This window comes from Pinus tabuliformis, chromosome 8, assembly GCF_031772625.1.
Source record: "Pinus tabuliformis cultivar Carrire ecotype Pingquan chromosome 8, CPIR1, whole genome shotgun sequence".
Classification (NCBI taxonomy): domain Eukaryota; kingdom Viridiplantae; phylum Streptophyta; class Pinopsida; order Pinales; family Pinaceae; genus Pinus; species Pinus tabuliformis.
In genome coordinates this window covers 1009497092-1009509836 of record NC_142294.1, presented here as the reverse complement: position 1 = coordinate 1009509836, position 12745 = coordinate 1009497092, and positions in this window count along the sequence as shown.

Below are 12745 nucleotides of genomic sequence, written 5' to 3'. Positions count from 1 at the left end.
AGATCCTCAAGGGGGTGATTTTCGGGGGTCAGCTATGTTAGAAAAGCTTTCTGGGCCTTTCTGGGTTTATTGAGAAGAGGCTGATTCCAGAGTTTCAGCATTTTTTGAGGAGGGGAACAACCCCAAATCCTCACTAGATTCCAGCAGTAGCAGCAACACAACAGTTCTCTAACAGATTGGACACAGTTCAGAGAGAAGCCATTTCCTTACCATTCTGAGCGTATTTCTTCACTTGCCTTGTGCAAGTCGAGGTGATATATTTCTGATCACCTCTTGTACTCTTTCCATTACTCAGTATAATAAAATGGCTTAGCATTTCCCTTTGCATTTCTCTAGTATCTGCTTATATTCCATGTATACATTATTGCATGTTGCACTACTGTTATTTTTATCTCTTTGAGCTCCCCAGCTACTATACCACTTGTGTGTTTTTCTCCTATACTCTTAGACAGAGTCTGGAAAGGGCCAGGTAGCCTCCAGATCTTGTCCTCTTTTCAGAGGCGACATATCTAATAAACGCCCTCCCAGTCCATCTCTGGTTGGAGTTTGCTTGTGTTTGAGGGATAGCTCTGATAAGGGATATTACACTGCCAAAAGTTATTAGAATGTTTGTCCACAACCACCATGATGACTGACTTGTTTCCTGACTTTGGAAGACTCGTAATGAAATCCATAGAAATCTTCGTCCATATTGAAGTTGGGATGGGCAATGGCTATAATGTGCCTAGGGATTTGATTGTTTCTCCTTTGTGGCACTGACATACGTCGCACTCAGCTACAAAAGTAAGAATTTCCTTTTTCATGCCTGTCCAAAAGAATGAACGTCGAGTGCTAGCATAAGTATTCTGAAACCCTGAATGGCCTGAAGTGGGAGATGAGTGTAACTCCGCCAAAATGCGGCTTTTGAGGGTGGATGTTGGTGCTCTCATGACTCTGTCCTTGTACTGAAGGATCTCATCCTGCCAAGAGTAGCCCATTGTGGAATTTAGAGCCGCCTACAATTGTTTAATGAGTTGGGAGAGCCATGGATGTGAAAACCATTCTTTGCGAGCCTCTTCAATCCATTCTGGAATGGGAAGGGAAATTGCGAGTAGGGTTCTTTCCTCCTCAAATTTTCATGATAACGCATCTACTACGATATTTTCATGCCCTTTCTTGTAAATTATCTCATAATCATATCCCAGCATTTTGGCGAGCCATTTATTTTGTTGTGGTGAGGATAGGTGTTGCTCCAAAAAATATTTAAGGCTTTGATGGTTTGTGTGGATTTGGAAATGTCGCCCCAATAAGTATGGTCGCCAGGTATCTATTGCCATCATCTCCTTCTCATAGGTAGATTGTCCTAGATTTGTCCCACTTAGTTGCTGGCTAGTGAAGGCCAAGGGTCGACCTTCATGCATTAAGACCGCTCCAATACCCGTACCTGAAGCATCACATTCAATCACAAAAGATTTGGTGAAGTCGGGTAGTGCTAATACGGTAGTGGAACACATGGCATGTTTGAGAGCTATAAATTCCTGTTGTGCTTCATCATTCCAGAGAAACGAATTTTTCTTGAGGAGGTGGGTGAGGGGTCGAGCAATGTGACCATAATTGTGGACAAATTTATGATAGTAGCCTATGAGACCCAAAAATCCTCTCAAGCTCTTCAAGGTCTTGGGTTGAGGCCAATCCTGCATTGCCTGGATCTTTTTGGGGTCCACCCTAACACCTTCACGCCCCACAATGTGGCCCAAATATTCAACTTCTTCCATGCCAAAAGAGCACTTGGACATCTTGATAAATAATTTATGCTTCCACAGCAGTTGCAAGAGCAGATCTACATGTTGAAGATGTGTGGCCCAAGTGCGACTGTAGATGAGGATGTCATCAAAGAAAACAAGGACAAATTTTCTAAGATATGGTTTGAGCAAGTGGTTCATAAGGCTCTGAAAAGTGGATGGTGCATTACAAAGACCAAATGGCATGACCAGGAACTCATAATGGCCTTCATGAGTTCGGAAAGTAGTGTTTGGAATGTCTACTTCTTTCATGCGAATTTAGTGATAGCCCGAGCGAAGGTCGAGCTTAGTAAAGAATTGAGCCCCATTTAGTTCATCCAACAAATCATCTACAACCAGGATGGGAAATTTATCTTTGACTGCAAACTTGTTGAGGGCCCTGAAGTCTGGACACATACACTATTCCCCATATTTCTTGAGCACCATGACCACCAATGATGAATAAGGACTAATGCTAGGATGAATGACGCCTACTTCCAAGAGTTCCTTGATGATATTTTCAATTTCATTCTTTTGGGAAAACGGATATCTATATGGGCGCACATTTGGTGGTTGGGCTCCTGGGACTAAAGCAATGCTATGATAATGTTGCCCTCTCAAGGGTGGAAGCTCATGAGGCTTGTTAAAGACTGGTAGATGCTTGTCTATGATCTGTTGCATCTCAGGATGAATATGAAGAGAAGTGGGTTTGAAGGCCTGGATGACATTAAATTGTGCTATAATTCCATGGTGGCCCTTTTTTAACAATTTTTCCATCCTATGTGAGCTGATGATAGAGGGATCACCCGCTTGGAGTCTGCCAAGGGTATGTGTGTGGTTGTTCTGCTTAAAGCTCAGATATAACTCCTGGAAATCCATTGTGATTGGGCCAAGTGTGCGGAGCCATTCAGTCCCCAAGACAATGTCACACCCTCCCATGTGTATGGCAAACATGTGGGTCTTTAATTGATAATCCCCCATTTGAAGTTTGACATTTTCACAACGGCCTTCACATTTCATTGTCCCACCATCAACAATTTGGACCTGGAAGTTAGAGACTACTACTGGTCGATGCTTAATAAAACCTTTAATTTTCAAAGTTTGGGGAGAAGAAATCCTTTCCAAGGCATGCAATGAGATAACTGGTTCTTCAGGTACATTGTTCGGATGGTTGTCTTCATCTTCCTCCTCTGGTTCTCCAAATGGTGGGGTATCCTCTGCTGAACTGTGATCAGTAGCATCAATTTGAAAGAATTTGGGCTCCTTGCATTTATGCCTAGGGGAGTATTTCTCATCACAATAGTAACACAATCATTGCTTTCTTCTTTTTTCCATTTCCGCTGGTGACACCTTTTGAACCTTAAGTGTTTGGGTAGTGCTTTGAGCCTAGGGGGGTTGACCCTATGAAATTTGGCCGATTGTACTGGGCTGCTAATGCACGTTCTACTTCACGAGCTATCCTGCAAGCATCCAACCATGAGATAGGGTGTTGCAGTTGGACATGGGCTTGTATAGCTTCTTTGAGACCACTAACAAAACATTCCAAGTAGAACTGATCGTTTAGAGCTCCTGTGCGGAAAGCTAAGGCTTCAAAGGTTGTAATATATTTGTTCACTGTCCCTATCTGTTGGAGCTTAGTGAGATGACCCAAAAAGTTAGATTCATTGTCAAAGCGATCCATAAGAGCTTTGGCAAATGTCTACCAAGACATTGGCCTTCCATAGCAACGTTGATGCCACTACCACCATTGCCATCTTTCATTGTCCAAGTACATGCTACCCACACTAAGCTGAGTCGCATCATCTCTGATGTGATTCAGTGTGAAATTGTAATATTCTTAATTAGCCATGGCTAATTGGAATATTCGATTTTGTCCATATTTTTCCTTCTATAGCTATTTGTAAATAAAAAAGTGAGGAAGGGGGACATAACTCACTTTTAGAATAAAAAGTCACTTCCTAGTAGCACAACTTTGTGACTTAAAGGGGAGCCAAGGGGGCCAAAGGGGGATGCAAAAATGGAGCCCACGCAGACACATAGAGGGACTACGCAGGAGGGAAGACACACGTGGCAAGAGGGGAATCACGCAGGAGGAGGTGAGCCTTGGGATTGAGAGAGGCAAAGGCTATAAATGAGAGAGGAGCCCCCTCATTTTGATCATTCTGTGATGAGCACTTGTGATAGTCATTTCGACTTAGAGCACGCTCGCTGTTTAGCTAGTATGCAGCACTGTTTAGTGCATTGAGTGTCTCCATTTGGAGATCTCACCCTTAGCCCTGGGGGACTTCGAGTGCCTGCTCGGGCAAGGTATTCCCATTGGAATTTCAGCAGTAGTTTCATTAGCCTTTTTGCAGTAGTAGTGGTAGCATTTTGGAGGACTGCGCAACATTGAGAGGAGGACACAGTTCTTTTTGGCAGGAGTCTAGGTTGAGGATTTGCAGGAGGGCTTGTGCTGAGAGGTAGAGCAGGGGATCAGCCCTTGCATATTGGGGAGTTTTGGCAGGGGTTTCAGGCAGGTTTCTAGAGTATCTCATTCAATGGCAGCGCAAAGCAGTGAGAAACTGCACAGAACCCCAAGGGGGTGATTTTCAGGGGTCAGCCATTCCACGAGAGCTTTTTGGGTTTTTCTAGGTTTCTCGAGTAGAGCCCGATTCCATAGTTTCAGCTTTTTCTAAGGAGGGGAGCAGCCTCAGGGACCATTCCTTGCTATTCTGAGTGTATTTCTTCACTTGCCTAGTGAAAGTAGAGGTGCCATATTCCTGATCACCTCTTGTACTCATTTTATTGCTTAGTATAATAAAATGGCTTAGCATTCTCTCTACATGTCTTGTGCATCTGCTTATGGTTTATTTGACATATATCATATCATTGTTATTTGTATCTCTTTGAGCATTCTCGGCTATTATACCACTTGTGTGTTTTTATTATACTCTTAGACGGACTCTGGAAAGGGCCAGGTAGCCTTCGGATCTCGTCCTCTTTTTATAGGCGACATATCTGGTAAATTCCCTCCCAGTCCATCTCTGGTTGGAGTTTGCTTGTGTTTGGGGTGTATTCTTGATAAGGGATACTACAGTGGTATCAGAGCATAGATCTGGCTCAACTTGTGGAGCTAGAAATCTATGACACCGGGGGAAAAGCCCTATATATGTTATAGAGGTCAGAGATACAGGGACACTGGGCGTAGGTTGGAGAATACCTATGGAGAGGGAGACTGTGTTCCAGTGGTGGATGCAGAAAAAGAGGAGCCCATGGTGGATGCGGAGCAGGAGGCTCTAATGGCAGATGATGATGGGAAGATATTTGCAGATATGCTCCTCAAATTGGTGCAGGATTTGTCGAGGCAGATTGAGGTGATGGGGCAAAGATTCACTGCAATAGAGGCCAGACAGCGTGTGAGCCCATGGATTTTCCAGGTTGGTGAGGGATCAGGTGCATCCCACCATTTGCCAGAGCAGTGTGATACTGCGTAGTAGGTGGCCTCACATGCCCCTACACGCTCTACCTTGCCCACTTTCTTAGGAGCAGAAACAAGGGCTGTAGCCCAGCAGGAGGTAGAGCCTAGACATATGGGTGATTATTTTGCAGAGTACCAAGCCTATGGGCAGGAGTTCAGGGAAGCCCTCTCATTCAGAGATTTTGTTCAGCTCCAGCGGGATAGTAGACCCCGTGACCATCACAAAGGGTATCAACATTATCATGATGGTGACAACCACCATGCAGTGAGTAGATTTCACTTTCCTACGTTTGATGGTTCATTAAACAGTTCGGTAAAGTCTTGGGTGGAGAAGCTCGACATTTATTTCCAGCTTAACCAGATGTCGGAGACAGAGGCCATCAAGGTGGCAACATTGCATTTGGATGGTGAGGCCCAGGATTGGTGGTTTCATGGGATGGTTACACTTGGGCACTCTACAGTGATGACACATGCTGACCTTACCAGGAGATTGATGGAGCGATTTGATCGGAGGGATCCAAAGCAACATTTTGTTGAGCTGACAAGGCTCAAACAGACAGGGAGCCTAGAGACCTACATCGAAGATTTCTTGAGAGTCTCCGTGATGGTGCCAGACCTATCCATGACACGAATGGTCTATATGTATGTTGAGGGGTTAGCAAAGCCACTTCGGGGTCTAGTCCGATCCACTAGACCAGCCACACTCCAGGATGCTATCAGTAGGACTCGGGACTTACAGGATGTCTTACCCAGGACTCAGACACCTTACCCCCAGAGACAGACTTTCCAGTCTATGGGGAAGGACGTGAGGATTCCACCTCCAAAGGGGAATCTAGGACGATTACAGCTTGATGATGATGCCAGGAGGGAGCTGAAGAAGAAGCGGTTGTGCTTCACATGTCAGGAGCCGTGGGCACCGAGACATAGATGTGCTGCTGGCAAAGCACATTTTATTGAGGTCTTCTCTGAGAGAAGTGGAGAAGAGGATGATGAGGTTGATGGGGAGGCAGGAGATAGCCATGCCGTATAGGGAACTTTACCACCTCCACCACCAGCAGCGGGAGGTGCATCATTCACACCCACCAGAGGGGCCCTTGCAGCATTGCGAGAAATCCCCAAGTATCTAACGCTACACATATGAGGGACAGTGTGTGGCCAGCGGGTATCGGTTTTGGTCAACAGTGGGGTGACCCACAACTTCATCGATGCACAGATGGTTGAGCGGAGTGGTATACAGACAGAGAGCTTCGATGGGTTTTCAGTCTTGGTCCCAGGAGATCAAACCATGATGTGTGCTCGTTATGTTCTAGAACTTTCAGTGACGATGGGCACCTACACTTTGACTGACCACTTTTTCGTGGTCGATATTCCAGACACCAACGTGATATTGGGTGTTTAGTGGCTTATCACTCTAGGGAAGGTCATGACAGATCAGAAGACCCTAGAGATGGAGTGGGATGATGAGAAGACAGGGAGGCTTGAGAAGATACGAGGACAACACACATATCCGCCTCAGACTGTTTCGGCTCATCGAATGGAGGCAGTCTTCTGAAAGGGAGACATAGAGTGGGCAGTGGAGTTGCGTGCATCAGAGGTAGGGTCTACAGGGCAGATAGTACATCCAGAGATACAATCTATCCTTGATCGGTATGCCATATTATTTGGGGAGATTCCACCAGGGCAGCCACCGGATCGGGGGTTTGAGCACACCATCGAGCTAGAACGGGGCATACAGGCAGTGATCACCACTCCCTATAGGCACCTCAAGGCCTATCGGGATGAGATTGAGAGGACTATCTAGGAGTTGCTGGCCCTTGGGAAGAGATTTGCGGACATGCTCCTCAAATCAGTGCAGGATCTATCGAGGCAGATCGAAGTGATGGGGTAGAGATTCACGGCGGTGGAGGCTAGACAGCGTGAGAACCCACAGGTTTTCTAGGTTGGTGAGGGATCGGGTACATCCTACCATTTGCCAAAGCAGGGTGCCACTCAGCATGATACTACTCAGCAGATGGCCTCACATGCCCCTACATGCTCTACCATGCCCACTTTCCTAGGGGTAGGCATGGGGGCCGGAGCCTAGTAGGAGGCAGAGCCCGGTCATATGGGCGATTATTTTGCAGAGTACCAGGCCTATAGGTAGGAGTTCAGGGATGCTCTCTCATTCAAAGACTTTTTTCAACTCCAACGGGATAGTAGACCCCGCAACCATCACAGAGGGTACTGACATTATCATGATGGAGACACCCACCATACCACTAGTAGATTCCACTTGCCAATGTTTGATGGCTCATCAAATAGTTCGGCAAAGTCTTGGGTGCAGAAGCTAGACATCTATTTCAGCTTAACCGGATGTCGGAGACAGAGGCCATCAAGGTGGCAACATTACATTTGGATGGTGAGGTCTAGGACTGGTGGTTCCATGGGATGGTTACACTCGGACACTCCACAGTGATGACATATGCCGAGTTCACCAAGAGACTGATAGAGAGGTTTGATTGGAGGGATCAGAAACAGCACTTTGTTGAGCTGACAAGGCTCAAAAAAACTAGGAACCCAGAGACCTACATTACAGGCTTCTTAAGGGTTTTAGTGATGGTGCCGGATCTATCCACGACACGGAGGATCTACATGTTTTTTTAGGGGTTAGTGGAGCCATTTCGGGGTCTAGTCAGATCCACTAGACCAGCCACACTCCAGGTTGCTATTAGCAGGACCCGAGACTTATAGGATGCCTTACCCAAGACTCGGACACCTTACCCCCAGAGACAGGCTTTCCAGCCTAAGGGGAAGGATGTGAGGATTCTGCCTCCAAAGAGGAATCCAGAACGAGCATAGATTGATGATGATGCCAGGAGGGAGTTGAAGAAGAAGTAGTTGTGCTTTACCTGTCAGGAGCCGTGGGCACGGAGACATAGATGTGCTACTGGCAAAGCACATTTTATTGAGGTCTTCTCCGAGAGCAGTGGGGAAGAGGATGAGGAGGATGATGTGGAGGCAGGAGATAGTCATGCCACGTAGGATCCTTTGCCACCTCCACCACCAGCAGTAGGTGGTGCAGCTTTTGCGCCTACTGGGGGGGCCCTTGCAGCATTGCGAGGAGTTCCAAAGTATTTGACGCTGCGCGTATGGGGGACAGTACGTGGCCAGCGAGTATCAGTTTTGGTTGACAGTGGGGCAACCCACAACTTCATCGATGCATAGATGGTTGAGCAGAGAGGTATATAGACAGAGAGCTTTGATGGATTTTCAGTTTTGGTCACAGGAGATTAGACCATGGTGTGTGCTCGTTATGTCCCAGAGTCATCAGTGACGATGGGCACCTACACACTAACTGACCACTTTTTTGTGGTAAGTATTCCGGACACCAACATGATACTGGGCGTTTAGTGGCTTATCACTCTAGGGAAGGTCACGACAGATTGGAAGGCCCAAGAGATGGAGTGGGATGATGAGAAAATAGGGAGGGATGAGAAGATACAGGGACAAAACACATATCCGCCTCAGACTATTTTGGCTCATCGGATGGAGGCAGTCTTCTAGAAGGGAGACATAGAGGGCAGTGAAGCTACGTGCTTCAGAGGCAAGGACTACAGGGCAGATGATGCACCCAAAGATACAGTCCATCATTGACTAGTATGCCACAGTGTTTGGGGAGATTCCACCTGGGTAGCCATTGGACCAGGGGTTCGAGCACACCATTGAGCTTTAGCAGGGCATATAGGAAGTGATTACTACCCCCTATAGGCATCCCAAGGCCTATCGGGATGAGATTGAGTGGGCCATTCAGGAGTTGCTAGCTCTTGGGCACATTCGGCTGAGCACAAGTCCTTTTGCTTCTTTTGTGGTGTTAGTGAAGAAGAAGGACGACACATTGAGGATGTACATTGACTATAGGGCCCTGAACAGGAAGACCCTGAAGAACAGGTACCCCATACACAAGATCGATGAGTTGATGGATGAGTTGAGAGGAGCATAGTTCTTCTCAAATATTGATTTGAGATCTGGGTACCATCAGATTCGCGTGAGGGAGCAGGACATTCCCAAGACCGCCTTCAGGTGTCACTATGGGAACTTTGAGTTTTTGATGATGCTCTTCGGGCTAACCAATGCCCCAGCTACATTCTAGTCCTACATGAATCACATCTCCTACAGTCACTTAAGGAAGTTTGTGTTGGTGTTCTTTGATGATATTCTCATTTACAACAGGACTTGGGAGGAGCATCTCCAGCACAATGAGATAGTGTTGCGCATCTTGGAGGAGCAGTAGTTCTATGCCAAGCTCTCCAAGTGTGAGTTTGGGTTGACGGAGATGTTATATCTGGGACACATCATAGGGATGGACGAAGTGAGAGTCCATGAGGAGAAGATTAGGGCCATCAGAGAATGGTTGGATCTGAGAAACGTGACGGAACTTCGAGGATTCATTGGCATTTGTACTTACTACCGGAAGTTCATCAAACGTTTCTCACAGCTTGCTGCACCCTTGACAGATTTGACGAGGGTGGGGGCATTTAGTTGGTCGGACACAGCACAGCGAGCCTTTGATAGGCTCATGGAGGTTATGAGCAGCTGCCAGTGCTTGCACTGCTAGATTTTACGTAGCCATTTGTTTTGGAGTGTGATGTGTCAGGAGAGGGGATTGGCGCAGTATTGATGCAGGGAGGTCACCCTATAGCCATTGAGAGTCGGAAGCTCCTTCCGCACGAGAGATTGTATTCTATATATGACAAGGAGATGCTAGCCATCATGCATGCATTGTCTCAGTACGGACAATATTTGGTGGGTAACAGGTTTAGGGTGAGGACTGATCACAATAGCCTCAAGTTCTTTTTGGAGCAGAAGCGGCTACATAAAAGGCAACAGAAATGGATTAGTAAGATCCAAGCATATGACTTTGACATTGAGTATGTCAAGGGTAATAACAACGTGGTAGCAGATGCCCTTTCTCGTAGGCCAGCCACATTGTCTCTTATGAGCTTGGATATAGACTGGAGGGTTCGACTCTTAGTAGAGTACTCTAAGGACAGGTTTGCATGTGAAATTCTGGATGGGCAGGTGGCAGATGAGGGGTACAGGGTGATCGATGAGATCATCTATTACTGGGATCGGATCTTCTTGACTAAGGGGTCTCAGCTCAAGAAGAAGATACTCCAGGCATCACATGACTCACCATTGGTAGGCCATCAGGGGTTTACCAAAAGCTACAAGGCCATTAGAGAGAGGTTCTCATGGAAGGGCCTCAAGGAGGACATACTCCAGCATATCAGGGAGTGCAATGTTTGCCAGAGGAACAAGGGGGAGATGAACCATCCCGCAGGATTATTGCAGCCTCTTCCCATTTCGGAGGGGAAATGGGAGAGTATTTCGATGGACTTCATCACAGGATTTCCAATGGTACAGGGAAAGGATTGTATCTTTGTCATCGTTGATCGACTAACAAAGTACGTGCATTTTTTTGCCATATCCACACACTATTCAACAACACAGGTGGCCGAGCTGTTCTTCAGGGAGATCTTCAGGCTACATGGTCTTCCTAAGACCATCGTCAGTGATAGGGACAACCATTTCATGGGCGGGTTTTGGCAGGTCAGCCATTCCATGAGATCTTTCTGGGTTTTTCTGGGTTTCTCGAGTAGAGCCCAATTCCATAGTTTCATCTTTTTCTGAGGAGGGGAGCAGCCCCAAATCCTCGTTTCATTTCTAGCAGTAGTAACAGCATAACAATTTGCCCAACAGCTTGGACACAGATCAGAGAGGGACCATTCCTTGCTATTCTAAGTGTATTTCTTCACTTGCCTAGTGAAAGTAGAGGTGCCATCTTCCTGATCACCTCTTGTACTCATTTTATTGCTCAGTATAATAAAATGGCTTAGCATTCTCTCTACATGTCTTATGCATCTACTTATGGTTTATTTGATATATATCGTATCATTGTTATTTGTATCTCTTTGAGCATTCACGGCTATTATAGCACTTGTGTGTTTTTATTATACTCTTAGACAGATTCTAGAAAGGGCCAGGTAGCCTTCAGATCTCATCCTCTTTTTAGAGGCGACATATCTGGTAAATGCCCTCCTAGTCCATCTCTGGTTGGAGTTTGCTTGTGTTTGGGGTGTATTCCTGATAAGGGATATTACAGAAATATTGCTCCATTTGTGCTACCCATGTGGCCGGATGAGAACCATCAAATTTATACATCTCCAGCTCGGGTGCTCGCTTCTGGGGTTGTTGTTGGTTGCCAAAGAGGTGAAGAGAATGGATAGACTTGCCCTCAACGGTTTCATTGAAAAGATATGCCTCCACGCGTTCCTCCGACTTTCCCTTTGTGAGTGAGTCCACTAAGGTCTGAAGCGATGACAGTAATTTGTCCAACTTTATTTCAAGGTTGTCAATCTTCTCATTTTCCATAACTTGAGCTCTAGTTTGTACCATGCACCGATCCGGTGCGCTTAAAATTTGGGATCGCCCAATTTTTTTTCTTTTTTGATGCCATCAATTGAATGGTACCACCTTGCTCATCTCATCGTCCTGATTCTTATGGGCTAAGTCTCCTATAAGCGTCCTGGGAGGTCTCTGTTTTTTTTTTTTTTTTTATTATTACTCCGAAAGGAGTTTGACTCCTCGCTTAGGAATATTACAGTAGTTGAATCCTAGAAAACTCAATTCTACCCAATGTCCTGCGAGAATCACACCCAGGTATAGGAGCCCACAGAAATAGTTAGATCTGAATGGCGGATCTGATTGTTGCGATGGCTATAGAGCCCAAACTGCTAGATCTGGATGGTAGATCTGATGGATCTGATAGATTTGAATGGATGATCTGATAGATCTGAATGGCGAAACTGATTACTGCTGCTGCATCAGAACCCCACTTGCAAGATCTGATCTGGCAAAGATGAAGTGTGATCCAGAGATAGAGAAGGGAACTATGGTCTCCAGGAGTGTCAAGTGCTACAGATCGCAATATACATAAGGGTATAACAGTAGTACTTGGCCCAATCTTTTAGGGCACTAACCAAGGAGGATCAATCGTACCCTTATCCTACAACCTGACTACCCTATCGTATGCGCGAGTAATCTCCCTGAGTGTTGTTCTCGGTCTACTGTAGCAGCAAGATGGCCGATGGTTTATCTATGGTGAGGTTTCAAGGTAGCCTAGGGGGCTTCCGATATACCCGGAGGGTACTTGGAAGACAGTTCGTGCGCGGTTCTGTCTAATGCGCTACTACTCGAAGGGGTACCCACAGGGTTTACAAGGGAGTCCAACAAGTGTGACCACCTCTTGTATTTCTTGCGTGCTTGCCTCCCCAAATCTGCAGGTTTATGCACTCAACGACAAATCCCGTGGTTTAAATATGTCGGAACATGTCTCTAGCCAAAAATATTTTTGCTAAAAAATGGAGATCCCACTTGCCCTGGAAAGTGCTCTGATACCACTTTTTATTCTCTTGACTTGCAAGAAGATACTAGAATACCAAATATGCGAGAAATATACCTGGAACACAGAATAATAAGAAATAACAAC